This window comes from Toxotes jaculatrix, chromosome 23 (assembly GCF_017976425.1).
Source record: "Toxotes jaculatrix isolate fToxJac2 chromosome 23, fToxJac2.pri, whole genome shotgun sequence".
NCBI lineage: Eukaryota > Metazoa > Chordata > Actinopteri > Toxotidae > Toxotes > Toxotes jaculatrix.
This window is the reverse complement of record NC_054416.1, coordinates 6,016,775-6,032,117: the sequence shown is the minus strand read 5'-3', so window position 1 is coordinate 6,032,117 and position 15,343 is coordinate 6,016,775. Positions and strand designations below refer to the sequence as shown.

At 40.2% G+C, this 15,343-nt stretch overlaps 1 protein-coding gene across 1 annotated transcript in view; it reads right to left on the bottom strand.

The window, feature by feature from the left end:
- zgc:194930 (uncharacterized protein LOC557813 homolog) overlaps positions 1-9,047 on the bottom strand; it is a 35,291-nt gene extending 26,244 nt beyond the window's left edge. Inside the window, exon 1 of the mRNA XM_041031778.1 lies at positions 8,811-9,047. The gene's annotated coding sequence lies outside the window, so the exon portion shown is untranslated. The remainder of the gene's footprint in view (positions 1-8,810) is intronic.
- Positions 9,048-15,343: the final 6,296 nt, after the last annotated feature.

The window sequence follows — 15,343 nt, the reverse complement described above, 5'->3', positions numbered from 1 at the left end:
CTTCCTTGTTTCTTTTGGTCTTTTAGTGGGATGTGTTGAATAATACAAAGCTGTCTCCAGACAGAAAGAATGTGCCATAGCTCCTGCAATCATTAGTTTTCATCAGCCAATTTGTATCGAGTAGTCCTGTGCATTTTCAAGCTGCAGTAAGGCCATGCAACTATGATGTAAGAAGCTTTAGTTATGCTCTGGGACTTCATATATCACATAGACTATATATATAGTCCTAAAGGGAATGAGCTAAGAGGTCCAGGTGGGCTTTGCTTGGGGGACCAGTAAAAATGCTCTCTGTGTGCTACCTGTGTTAGCATTTGAAAAAAAAAAAAATCTGAAGAGGACCTGCTGAGAAATACAATATTACAATGGAATGTAGGATGGATTTTTTTTTCCTTCTTGAGATCTTTAGCCCACAGGTCATTTAGATGCTGGGGCCAAAAACATATCCTGGGGTTAAAGACAGTTTACTGGGAATAACTGTTTGCCATCACACAATGTTCAGCTTGTAGTCTTATCTCTTTTCTTCTCAATGCTTCAATAAGTTCTTGTACTTGAGCCATCTGGGTCTCCTGAACCTTATTCCGTCAGCTCATAAGATTTCCAGTCCACAAAGTCCACAAACAAGGCCATCAATCTAATGTTGTAATTAGATCTTAGTCACATCTTGGGTCACATCTTTTTGCATGAAAGACTGTATTATTTGTGCAAAAGCAACAAAGCATGACTTAGTTATCCCAAGACATCTAATTATCCCTGTACAGGTCTGCTGCAGAGCCAGGGGTGTGTGTGCCCACTGAAGCTGCAGAGAAAACCATCGTGCACACAGAACAAATCTCAGAGTAGCATCCTCTTGTCTTCGAGTGCCCTCTGTTTCTCTTCATAAAAACGGTCTCTCGTGATTTGTCGAGAGCTTGACTGTAACCTGGCTGAAACAATTCCCACACTACACAACTACACTGGGACCTCCAACACATTCACAGCTACTTATGAAAAAGCCAAGAGCCAAGGTTTACCACGCCAAGTGCAATTCAGAGCAGCAGAGAGGCCCAGCGGTTCGACAGAGTGTGCCTTAAATAGAGGACCCTGTTTCACACACTGTTGCTCTGCCAAGCACCCACCCGACTGAAGTGTCCCTTATCTTCTAGGAAGGGAGCAAGAGAGGAAGTAATTTCCCAGCGGGCATCGGGAACTATCACATTAATGGAGTGCCGTATTAGTCTGGGCTGAGCGCTGAAATCACTATCAGCCGACTTTCACAATTACTAGTCACATTCAAGCAGGTCAATAATCATCTGACAAGCTCTAACTCTCAATCCACTGATCGCTCATGGTGCTGCTGCTGGATTCTCCCTCCTCCACCACCAGCGCCTTCCTCCTCCTGTTCTTCTGCTGTGCAGTAGCATTTCTTGCCTTGTGCATTATGTATATTCCATAGCTCAGTGATACGTGTCTGCTTCTTTCTGCTTTCTGTTCCCAAGTGGGTGTTTTAATGTGCTTGCCTCTGAGTCTTGCTGGGAGCTGGGATTCGTCTGGGGAGCGTCCTCCAGCTCAGAGGCTCCTCTGCCAATATGACTGTATATCTGTTTGCTGCAGTAAATGGTCCTAAACCCTTTGACATAACTGTCTCTTAAATGTTATGCATTAATTATGAGTATGAGTAAGTTTAGTTCCTTCCTGGCACCATGTTTTCACTGCAGATAAAAACTATGTGACAGTACATGGAAGTGTTGTGACTGTGGATTAATTGTAATTGTGATTAATTGTACAAGATCTGAACCGCTTTTTGTTGTAGGAAAACAATTTACATTTGAAAAGCTCCAACCAGTGAAGTTTTGATCGAGTGATTGATCGACCAATTGTTTCAGCTCTAGTCTCATAGTTCCATATTTCGGGGCTTTACTCACATGCTAATAGAATATACAGCTAAAATATTCACTTTTCTCAATATTTAATGTGATTAATTATACAGCATATGCAAATGTGCTGAAGCCATGCTATATCGAAACCATGGTCAAAAGAAAAAAGAAATCCACACAGAACCTATTTGTACTTTTTTGGTATTTGTGCAATAATATTTGGCCATATCAGGCTAATAATACAAAAAATGTCTATTTATCACAGTGCTAAGACTATTACAAAGAGATAATATGAACATGAACAGCCGAGAGTCAAAGAGAAGACGGCACAAAATGACCTTTTCGAGAATATTTAGCCCTGAAGTCAGTCTCATGACTTTCCCTCTCGTGTCAAATCATGGGAGCTTAATGAGCTGAAAGCAGGAAGACAACTTTTTGCTCAGTATGTGCCCTGTATTGTAGTTATATTTAAGGTGCGTATGCGTTTTCTGGTGTGTTTTCTAGCTGACATTCTTTCTAACATCCAGTGAAGACACAAACTTCCGACAAGCCGACTAATGGCTGGCTGAGTCGGAAAAAAGCTGGTTTGCATCGGAATGGAGTTGGGTTGCAAATTTGCAAGGCAAAAACTGGCTCTGGGCTGACTGAGTGCTGACAGTGTGATTGTGGTGCTACCTGCCTCCGGCTAATCATTCTGCTGCTGGTCAGCAGAAACAGCTCCCAGTCAGAGGAGAACTGGTCCTGCAGGGCAGAGATGACACAGGGCCATCTCAGCCTGAGCCGCCAACAGCGCTCCTCCAAGCTACAAGGGGCCCATGAGTAACTAGCTAGTTACATCATGTACTGATAACTAAGTGACACTGGCTTTAAAAGTCAAAGACAAGTCCCAAGAACTCTGCTTAAAGAAGGCAAACATGACTAACAAGACAGGCTGATATATATTCTGGCTCCAGTGTGTCTGCTTGGAGCTGTCATCTCTGCCACACTGTGTTTGCAGAGTAAATAGCTATACATACACATGGAGAAGTGGAAAAGCCGATTGCATGCTGCTGCAGCAAAAGCCCATAAATTCCCATCACTACAATGTGTTTTGCGATTAGTTTCTAAAACTTAGAGCCAAACCCTGCTCGTACCGGCGTCTCTAAGACCTGACCTGGTTGAGTGCAACCAGTTTTCCAAAGATTGAGACCCATTCCTGACCTGAGACCCAAAGCAAAGATATGGTTTTGGTTGACTTCATTCTAAGGGCGCAAATAAAATGACTCTGTCAATTACAGTTGAGATGCACAGCTGTAGCTTCTGGCTCCAAAACAGAGATTAGCAGCCAATGCATCCTCTAATACAATCAGTATGTTGCTGCTTTGACTGAGCTACATTAAAACTTTAATATTCATGAATGCATGAAGTATCTATTATGTCATAATTTGGATATGGTAAGGTTAAATTAGGCAGACAGGTATCACCATAGATACCTTTTCATGCCAAAGTGAGAGCCATGCAAACCTGCCAGTAATGAGCACATTTTCTCTCAGCCTGCACATGACTGAGAGCCACATCACAACATCCAAACGGCCAATCATGTTGTTCCCCTGGAGACTTTCCAAAGTCGCAATGAGATCAAGGATTCAATCTGTGCATCAAATGACTATCATTCATTCAGATATTGGCCATTGTTGGCTGGCAATAATAGTCCTTTATCTGCTCCCTCTGCCATTCAATATATTATATATTGCTCCTGTTTTTTATGATAGGGAAGATCGTAGGACGATTACTGAAGGGGAGAGATATTTCAGTGCTGGCAGCATGGCCCCGCTCCCATTTTTTTTCCCACTTTCTGAGTTTTCTTCAGAGGAAATTGAAACATTTCATCTTGGAGAAACAGGTGCAATAAAAATGAGATTGCTGTAGAGTGTCCCCTAAATGTGGACCGGGATACCCGCAGAACTGAACGATTGCTGCGGGTGGAAAATTTCATTCGGAAAGATAAGGCTCAAAATAATTCTTCCTCTGGAAAGTGTCCAGTTGAAACTGTTTTTACCTGTTAAGAGTTTTGCGTGAGGGGTTATTGTGTGTGGGTGGAGAGATTATTTTCATAACAACAATAAATGAAGGGTTACTGTTCCAGAGTAGGTGATTGTGGGTGGGTGAAAAGTGACTCCTACTATTTTAAAATAAGGACAAAATTAGTACGTGCAATGTCTTATTTTGAAGGATCATAGATGATGTAAAAATGTCAAAATATTCCTTTAACAAATCTGTGTTTTTTTTTTGTTTTTTTTTCCAACCGGATCCGACAGGCGATCAGATAACAACCCCATCTATTTTCAATGTCAAAATTAAAATCAGCAAGACGTAAACTTGTTGTGGAAATATACGAACATAAAGTTTTTGTGTTTAGTCAATGTCATGATTTGATCTCCGGCCTCTCCTTCCACCTCAAAAACATAACACTGCCGCCTCCTTGAAACCGTCTTCCCTCCGTCTCGCATATCTGATACCGGTTGTTTTTGTTGTGCCCTTGGACGACTGAAATCTATCCACAACCATTTCTGTATAACTGTGGGTTTGAGTTGCTGGTCTAAACACGGCACATACCAACATTATAAAACCAAATACAGGTAAACGAGGTTCAGAAACAAAAACAGTGAGCTTGAATAACATTAGAGGCTGCTGAAATCCTCTCGCTCCTGTCTACTGACGGTAACTGAGTGCACATTTGGAGAGTTGTCTCTCTGTTGCCTCAGGTGTAGATATGAAAGCCTCTCTGGAGGGTCTGCAGTGAACTTTTCAAACAAAGAAGCCAAGTCTTTTACAGACAAGACGTTGCTGTTGTTACACAGCACCGGTCACCTGATAGATCTTTGAAAAGGTCGGCTTATGCAAGATGTGTGTCACATTATAAAATCATAGTTTAAATTATGACGCCTACTCTGCGTTGGTCAGAGTGTGTATGTTTTGTGTGTGTGAAGGGACAGTGAGAAGGGAGATCATGTTCATGTGGGTGACATGTGAAGGGTGTGGTGATGGAAAAGTGGGCTAACTGGTCTGACATCCATCTTACTCCATCTGTCGTTTCTGTCTCTTTGTCCTTTTCTACATCCACAACAGATTTCGTCACATCTGCTTTCTTGAGATTTGAATTTTCAAATCGTGTGACGCCATGACAGTGTGTGTGCAGGCCTGGTTTGCTGATAGGTAAACTGAGGGGCTGCTGTCAGGGACTGATCTAGACCTGCCAGGATCCATTTATTAGTCGATCACAGGCAAATAAATTGCCATGAATTATCAACATTAACTATATCATTAACTAATATCGACATTTGATATAAACTTTTCATCAAGCAGAAGCACCAACCAGTCACTGGTTTCAGCTTCACTTTACGTAGCCTGATTGTGTCAAGGCCAAAATTTGAGCCTTTTTTTTTTTGCCACACAGCTTCTCATCCTTGTTTTGCCAGCACAAAAGCAACAGATGACAGTGGGATTTGAGAAGGCTGCATTACTGTCATGAGATGGACCGGCGGTGACAACTGTGACTGAAATGTTGACACCCAGTTTGGCAGTTTTAGCAGGTGTGTGAAAGACAAAAGCAGCCGTTTCATGACCTGATTGTTCGAGCTGCTTAGGAAGTCACACAGGGAAGGAAGGTGATTCTGGTAGTTTCCAAATGATTGACTGATTGATTGATTTCCCAAGATATTATAATAAGATTTTATCAGGTGTAGAACAGAAACATAAAAACTTCTGTGATCAATACCAGCCCACAAAAGGCCTAATTATAGCTTCCATATCGGTAAAAGGTCTGTGAGACATTCTGTTAATCCTCCACAGAACCGTTCAGAAACAAGACGTACCAAGATTTTATTTCCACTCAACCTTTTCTTTTAAGGAGGAATTAATGATTCCTGTCTTTATTTCTGACTGATTAATGAATTCTTAATGTCATCTGCACAACAAACGCGAGTTCAGGTCTTAGGCTTTGTTTGCTGAACCCTATCTTTTCCCTCTGGTTTCTAAATTAAACTCGATCTATAACCAGCTCCATTTTATCAAGCTGAAACTGGCTTTTATCTCACATACAGTATGTCTGTGAACATAAAGGCAGTCCCAAAGTAAAACGGAAAACAAAGCAATTATTGACAGGATTTCTGTGTACTCATCAGCGGCTGCTGTGACCCTCCGGATTTCTCTGCTGAAAGAGAACAGCAGCATTCGATAAGGTGGTCAATTTAGGCCTCTTATCAGCTCCGAAGCTTTTAAAATGCAGCTGAAATGTCAATACACTGTTTCTAAAGTCGGTGTAGTGACAGAAAAATGCTTTATGCAGCTTTTAATAACCTGCATATACAGTGGATGAGATAACCCTCCACACCTGATAAGGCTTCCCCATGAAAGAGCTGGAGCTATTCATGTGAGTGACGTTATTGTGTTTCTCCTTCAGCCGCGGCTCGCACAAAGAGGAAGAACCGAAATACGCTTAAATATCTGTCATTAGACAGAAAAAAGGAAAAGTCTCCACAGCTTCACATTTCAGCATTTGACACACGTGACCTTGAGTCAGCTGATTCGAATAAAGCCAGGTGTGATTAAACAAATGTATCCGTGGTGAGTTGCCAATGCCGACCAATTTATATAAGGTCATAATCCAATTATATAACATGCTATCGATCATTCGGTCTAATAAGGAGCGTCTGAAATGGCAAAATACTTCCTCTGATTTCAGATGGTATCATGAAGCTAACTGTGTGTGTGTGTGTGTGTTCATGTCTGTGTCTCAGTGTGTAATATGATGTGCTGTGTCCAAACACCCCTTTTCAGATGGCCTTGGGCAGCAGTCTGATGAAAACAAGTCTTGTCTCCTCTCTATTACCCAGCATCCCACACTTATCAATAGCGCTGCCCTCCTCGCTGACTCTGTCTCTCTGTCTCACTCTGCAAACAGACCTGCTGCTGTTTTTCCTCCCGTGGATCCTCCTGACCCAGGAGCCACGAATTGTACTTCAGCGAGTAAACAAACCCGAGGAGAGCCTAAGAAGAGGGCAGCTTTAAATGATACAGCGTCTGTGACGGAGAGGCAAATAAAAAGGACGAGAAACCACATCTCGTCTGTTTTTCTGTTTTTTTTGTTTTGCTTTTAAGGCCAATATCTTCACATATCAAATCTCGGTTTGACATTTTTTATGAATTTACATCAGAAAAGGTGGACCTACTTCACTGGTTAATAATCTAACCTTAAAATAACTGTTGTATGTCTTTATAAACGAGTAAAGACGCAGGATTTTTCTCAGGGCTTCTCTATGACTACACATCAACACAACCTTTACTTTAAAAAACAACACTGTGTGTACAATCTGTTCTCTAACAGCACACAGCTCCAGTCTCATGTCAACATCCTGTTTCAGGTGTAGTCACCCAGCAGCAGCACCCCAGTTGCAAAGCAAACTAGACCTTGGGCAAATAGTATTTGCATCCACTTTTAATGACTTGTTTTGTCTAATAAGCTGCCACATGGGTGGAGTCTGCCGCTAAAGGCATGAAAATGGGTTAAGCAAACCACAACTTAGCATTCTGTATGAATCAGCTGTCAGGATGTTTTAAATCCCACCTGCCTGCAGCTAAAAACCAGGCGATCATGGCGTTTTAAGAGACACACGTTGACGTATGACAGCAGCTGGTACAAGGCTGTTAACACAACATGTTTAAAGGAGTATGACAAACGACGGACATGACAGGTTTGGGCTCAGACTAAATTTGTATGTCACTTTAAGTGACCCAGGGTGCAGTGAGGCTGTGTGTTAGATGTGCAAACAAAGCCCAAGGCCGTGTACCGGGATTCTGGTTAACTAAGTTCAGACCACTCCTCCTCCACCTCCACCTCTCCACTCCATCCCAGCAAAGAACAAATAGCCCCAATAACAGTCTTCCCTTCACTCATTAACCTCACCTGCCCATGTGTGGTGTGTTCAGGGTCTGCTGGAAAGCTTTAGTTTGGTTCCCATACAGTGTCACATTTACAGCACTGTGTGTGAGACACACTCAAACAGTACGGAGTTTTGTTTTCCCACACTCGCCATATAGTGGGTATACTGTGATATTTGAAATGAACAAAACAATACACTATAAATAATCAACGCTAAATGATAATGAAAATAATTTTCAGTTGCAGCTCTATTCTCCTATAACAACGTCCCACGGTGTTAAAGGGTATTTTGCAGGTTGATTCCAGTATTTTTAAACTCGCTTTATTCAAATTTCCCAATTTAAAACAGAAAAAACTCAATATGTAATAAAGGATTCAGTATTTCTATTCAGTAAGAAATATAAATAACATTTTGAAGTGCATGTTGGGGAAATAAACTTTACAGAAAAGATGACTGAATTTAATAAAAAAAAGATATAATAAATAAAAACATGTCTAAATCTTGTGTTTGTTCTCTGGTCAACATTGTGAGGGCTGCACCGGGGCCACTCATGATCTCCGGCCCTGTTTACCCACATGCAGAACAATACAATACGCCATAAAGCGTTTATGCATGAATTTCCTTATAGTACGTTTGAATAGCCTCTGCCATTATGTGCAACAGGTGCACACTCACACCTCCACTGTCAGCGCTTTAGATTTTGGCGAGGCTGCTCAAACATGAGCTAACAATTAATGGTCCCATCATTCTAAACAGTGTTTTATATACTGTGGCACCACTTTAACATATATAAACTAAATACTTTTTTTTTTTAATTATTTATTTTCTCCCCTTGAAGCGGCCACTCGCCATATGGCTGACAGTTCTGCTCAGTGTTCACCTGTTGCTGTTAATAACCCGCTGAAACTGGGTTAACAAAGGTTTAATAACGTGTCACTTCAACAGTTTTCATGGTTTTTAAAGTGAATTTAAAGCTGCACTTCAACGCAGGAGAGTCACACAAAGACGAGCAGAGAAACCAAATGTTTCAACTTACCTGTTGCGCTAAGCGAAGGTGTGGCACTTTGCCCTAGGTATCAAAAAAGCACGGATAACTTCAGTTGTCATTTAACTTGTTTCTCTTCCGGTCCTTTACTGGGTAGAAATTGGAAAAACAGGTGGAAAAATAAATGCTCCAGTCAACATCTTTCACCGGGAAACCACTTCCTTCTCCTGGTCAGAGTGCTGGCGACTCCACGGTCCCATGTCTCCTGTTTGAACAGCGGTCTGCTGATGGTTAGTGAGTCTGGGAAAATACTGGACCATTGTCAAGCTCGTGTCAGTGTGACACAACTGTTTCCCATCACAACTTTCACAATAAAACCTATGACGAAAAAAAAAAAACCTGTAGTCACCAACTTCAGATTTCATTACACTGAATTTAGAAGTCATGAAGCAACATTTATTTATTCTCAAAGCCTTTTTATTGATGGTTCCTTGGAATAATTTGTTATGTCATTTAATAAATTTTGTTTGTCTTTGATTTAAATATTTAAATAACATTCATATATTTTTCATTGCCTCTTCTATATGAGGCATTTTATAACCTTGATTTTTAGTGTAAACGTGACCAAACATGTGCCTTCACCTGTACAGAAAGGCTGTTAAAAGCCAAATGAGGCTGATGTAAATCTTAATAATATAAATGTATAGCACAGTGGTTCCCAGCTTAAGGTCCCATGAAAAACCTGAGGCAGTCAGAAGATGATTAAAGGAAAAAAAAAACTGATATTATTATTTTTCTATTTTCTACTAACTTTGTTTAATGTTTTGATTCTATTCTGATATTTATTCTGATCTGTATTTAGCACTTTGCCATCGTTTTTAAGTGTGATTGTTAGACGCCATGTTGGGCTTTAATATACCTGACTTCCTGTCTTGACCTGGCAACCTGTGCCCAGCTTGACGCAGCTTAACCTGGCCTTCCTCCTCACAGTTACCATGGTTGATCATATGACTTGGATGCGATTAGAGTGAAATCACCTCTTAACACTTGCTCTCCACAGAACAAAACCTGACCTCAGCCCAGAGAGAGAAGAAAGACGACGAGATACTCTCTGGTTTCTGAGCATGAGTCTAACATTTGCAAACTTGTCCAAAAAGTATTAATATTAAAACAATGGCTTGTTTTCGCCCTGAGAGTAAAACATTCCCACTGTATGAACTGCTTTATATTATATTTCAATGCATTTTTAACTCTTTTTTGGGGAATTATTCAAGAAAATAACACTATTCAGGAAAAATGTTTAATGTATTATTCTGTATTGTGAGCAAGAATCCTGGTCTGTAGAGGATAAGAAAGGATTTAATACATTATTATTGTTATGATTTTATTTTGCAGTGCAGAGAGGGGACTGTTTTGTATGAGCTGACAGACAAATAACTTCCCTGAGGATGACACACAACTGAAAAACCGGTTTGAGTGTTTACAGATGCACGCACAAGCATGTTTATCCTTGATGGGGTCAAAAACAGAAATCATTTCCTGCATATGAATTTTTCTTTTTTTTGGTGCTGACTCACAAAGATGTTTCAAACCATAACATACAGGTGTGAGCAAATAGGTTCAAAAGCTTTAGATGGAGGTAGTTTTAGGTCTCCTGTCGGTTTGGATTGCTCCTGAACATTTACATGAATTAATTCTTAAAAAGCAAGTGGCATTGATGAGTAAGTTCTCCAACAGTCTAGCTGAAATAAGTTGGACTTGAGCATTAGTCATAGTGTGTGCATGAGAGTATGTGTGTGTAGGCTTGTTTTCATGTGTAAACATTTTCTCATGACTATGTATGTGTGAAGGTGTGAGGCTTTTCAGACACGGGCTTTCGAAAATGAAAATTCTCCAAATACGACTGAAAAACACTGGAGATGTTTTTCCCGCTCTGGCTGCGGCCGACAGGATGGCGGCAAATATTCGAGCGAAGACACAAAACATGACAACAATGTGACACGTCAGATGCAATGGAGCCCTTTCAGATATTTTCAAAGATACAGGACAGTGGTGCTGCATAAATGCCTCCCATCTCTGTTTTCACTCCACTGCTTCCTGCTTTCTTTTTCTCCTTTTTTTTTTTTTTTTTTTACAGTTTTCTTTTTGCAACAATGCTCCAGTGAAAAAGAAGAAGAACGAAAATTTGAAACGACTGAAAGAGAACTGGCAGAGTTATGAGTTAGATGATAAGATCAATACTACTGTCATGTATGCCTGTTTAAAAAAAAGAGACTGTTTGATTAGATTAGCAGAAAGACTGGAAACAGGAGGAAAACACATCAGGCATTCAGAAAAAGAATTAACCATAAGGTCCTTTTAGTAGGTGTTTGCACATATTTGTTCATATATTCACATTTACATTATTTTCTGACCATTTTAAGGACCTCTTGTCCATGTTGGCCCAAAGTTTGTCTCCAAGGTCAAGAATGTCCTGAAAAGGTTTTTATAACTGGAACGAAAACAAAGATTATTCAGCGATTCTGAGAAAAGGTTCACGCTGTTGTGTTGATCTTTTCTTCTACTGAAAGAACAACAAATAATGTGAATCTTTATCTTGGGTGTGCGTGGCCTCAGACTAAATCTTACTGTTTGTTCCTTTTGTAATTTTAAAAGGGTTTTCATACCAAAAGCAATAACTTTGATCCATTGTCAAACATTGCTGAGTGTCCTCATTGTTGGGCGTCAGCAGTGACGTGTCAGTTGACAGAAAAATAAATGGACTTTGGTAGGTACTGAGTCATAGCTGGAAAACATTTGACTTTAAAACTGTCTCTAAAATCCGTAAAGAAAAGCAGTTACTGACACACAGGATTTGATTCATTGTATTTATTAAATCTGAATCTATGGGAGAGTAAAACGTAACACAGGGGCTTTTAATTGCTTCGTGAATTGTCCAGTGTCTGTGTCTGTCAGTATGTTTCACTTCCTCTTCTGTCTCGTACGTTCAAATAAAAAATAAATTTAAAAAATCCAGCACAGCAGCGCAGAGTGGACGATCTAATCTTTTTAAACTATCACAAGCAAACAGATTTTATAATATCTGCCATTTCCTACTGTTCACCTGAAATCAAAATAGAGCAACAGAACCTTCACCTATCAGCGTCTCTTCTCCCAGCATGCTTCAGAGGAATTAGGTCAGGGCTTGTTGGTAGTTATCTTTTATAACCGGGGCCTAGCGTTGAGGCAATGGGAAAATGTGAGGGAAGAATGCGAGGTGATAGGGATGAAATGAGCCTCAGCGGCCGTGCTTCAGTGATTGGATTTGTTATAACTCACCTCAGAGATAAAGAACGGCACTTTGTTACGTGTGAGCTTTGTCTGTGAGAGGCCTGAAATTGGTGTGACTTCCCTGCGCAAACGTGCCATATTTGTTGAAAGGCTTTAGTTAGTCAAACACAGGCCACTCAGAGAATTTATATCTGAGTTTTTTGTTTTTTGTTTTTTTTTAGCTTAAACTGCACAGGGTTTCCCTTCTACTTGAATTTCATCTGCCAGTAGTGTTAAAGTGTGAAGTCACTGCCGGTTTATCTGGACTGTCAGAGACAGAGAGAGAGAGAGAGGCTGGATGGGGATGGGAGGGGTGAGGATATGGGTGACTCAAAGGCTTCCCCATCACTAAAGATACAGGTGATGTTTAAAAAAAAAAAAAAGGGAGGATGACAGAGGGAGGGACCTGGCTTATGGAGTGAATGCCTCTGACAGTGAAGTGTCTATTTTTGGGCTGTGTAAATAAGAGTCAATATCATACTGTACCTACTGTAGGACGCACGCACAGATACACATACGAACACAGACACACACACTGTATGTATGACCTGTGGAGACCTCCTGCTCAACAAACAAGTGCTGTAATTATATGCCTGTGTGGCTCTGCAGGTGGAATGTGCTAGCGATAGTCAAGCCCTTGTTGTCATAAGGACTGGAAGCAGCCCCAATAGCCAACAGACATGAGCTCACCATCATTACAATGAGAGGCGTGGCCAAGCCCGTCACCGCTGTGGACCCGATGTTGCCGTGGAGACAGGACACACACAGGCACTCACAAACACACACACGCACACACAGATTGGCTTAGAGTGACACCACTGGGAAATTAAAATGGTAGCCCAAAGCAACAGGATTTTATTGGCCAATCACAGCTTGATCTCGGATATGTTTACCTTGCAAGTTTGTGTGTCTCAGTGAATATGAGTGTGCGTCTGTGTGTGTGTGTGTGTGTTTGGCGCAGGGCACCGTACAGGTGCACTGCACATGCATTGCCTAATTATACTGACAATGTCAGCCAGTGTTGGAGAAATATTCACCACGCTTGTCTGGCATTCAGCATCAAGCACAGAAGAGCAATTACTGGCCTATCAAATCAGTTTACAGCTCTGTTCTCTGTGTGTGTGTGTGTGTGTGTGTGAGGCTGTCAGCACTGTCAGTGTTTTCTGACTGTAGCAAAAAAAAAAAATAAAAGAAAAACATGAATTACCTGTCTCACAGCATGCTCTGTAACTTAACTTACTGCTGCTGGTACTTCAGGACTGGGTTAATTGTAGCCAATTAGACCGGAGCTTATTCACATCAGTCTTTGTCTTCACTGAAATCAAAGGCTGTAAATATAAAACACTTTCATGTCTAAAAGCAGCGACATGATTGCAATGCCGTGTAGCAACCTCTAATTACAGCGAAAAGCCTGAGGCGGTGGAGTGGAGGCAAAAAGTGAACCATTTTATTACATTAAAATGTTTCATACAAACAATGCATACACACTAGTTTCATATTGCTTCAGACATAAGTTTCTTTTCTGTTTGAATTCCAGTTAAACAACTCTGTAACAAAATGTAAGTACAACATTTATGAAAATATAAATCTCTAAACAGGTAAGTCAGTCCTGACAATACAAAGAATACCATAGAAACATTCATTACCAGTATGCCAACTATGAGTTGCAAACATGTAAGTTATTAAAAGTCATTCAAGTTACTTAACATACAATAATACCATTTACTGGCTTCCATATGGGCACATTCAAATATACTCTTAAACTGGCATTCCAATATGTTTTATAAGAGGACTCTTTTTTAAACTTTTTAGCAAAGATAGCACATTTTCTCTATCATAAACATAATCACTGAACACTGAAACAATTTGGTAACAATATAATTACAGTACAAGCCTCAAAAACAAATGAGACGGTCAACAAAACGAAACACAAAGTAAAATTGGGACTTTGGCAATTACAGGAAAGAATATCTTTTCTTTTTTGTCAATTTAGAAACTCTTGAGTTATAGGGAATAAAAGTATTTTAAAGCTCGATGCTGCTACCCGGTTTGAAATTATCCAAGGGCCATTACCTCAACAGTTCAAAACTAGTAAACATACAATAAGATGGAATAGCCCTTAAAAAGTATATATCAAAGTGTAAGTGTGTGGGTTTTTGTTTCAATCATGCCTGGCAGATGATTGGTCTCATCAGAGCTCAGAGCTGCAGAACACAAAATAAGTTTTCGGGTTACAGACATGCTTTTCAAAAAGCTATCGCGGCACCTGCTACCTCAAAGATTCCCAAATATTCTTTTAGATTGTCAGAAAACCAGATCTCAGGAGCTTTTACTGTGTATCAGCCAGGATCAGGATCCATGGCCTCACGTACAGTAAAGGTCAAAGAGATTTACAGCTTGTAAATAATGTTTAGAAATCATTTCAGAATCCGTCGTGTATCGCCTGTGAAGACAAAACTCTGCATGGGAAATTCAAGCTTGTGACTGTCCAAGAAAAGAGTTTGTATTTGTGTCAAAAAAACTGTGAATGTATTAAGAAAAAATTATATCAGTGGTGAGGTTACACAAATGCACAAGTGCTTTTGTGAACGTCTGAGAGCAGATTTATTTATTTAAAGACTTTTTTTTTGTTTCTTGCCTTTCGTCAGTTGACAGTGAAGAGGCAGAAAGGAAACAGGGCGAGTACGACGAGCAACAATGTTCAACAATGTGGCATGTGCTGTAACAACTTACCTACTGAGGCCCTCCTTGAGTACAGATTTAAAGCAGAAGGCACATGATCTTAAAAAGGAAATTCAAAGGGCAAATTTTGGGCCTGATTTTGGATTTAAAAGAAGAGCTAGTGTACCTTGTGAAAGTGTTTTCATCTGTAGCTTCAGTGCTGCTTTGAATCTGCACTCAGATGTTCACAAAAGCAGATTTTTCTTAGTGTAATCTCACTGTCGATATTATTTGTGCCCACATTTTGATATTCTCAGATTTTTTTCTACAATACGTTTTTCCTACACATTCACAACCTTGAATTTCCATACAAAGTTTTTACACAGATTCACAAAAGCTGACGCACAACCAGAGGTTTTGATTTTTTTTTGTTTCTGAACAAAGCACAAAGTCTTTCTGACCCTTATTTGATCCTGTAGATTTTCAGTTTTCCTTTAAGATGACAGCATCTTTGTGTTGATACCAGGCGTACAGTATATAGCGGGACAGTAGCATTTCAGTGAGTCAGTCTACAAGTACCCTTGTGTATTTTTGTTTCTTGTGTATTTCTGTAG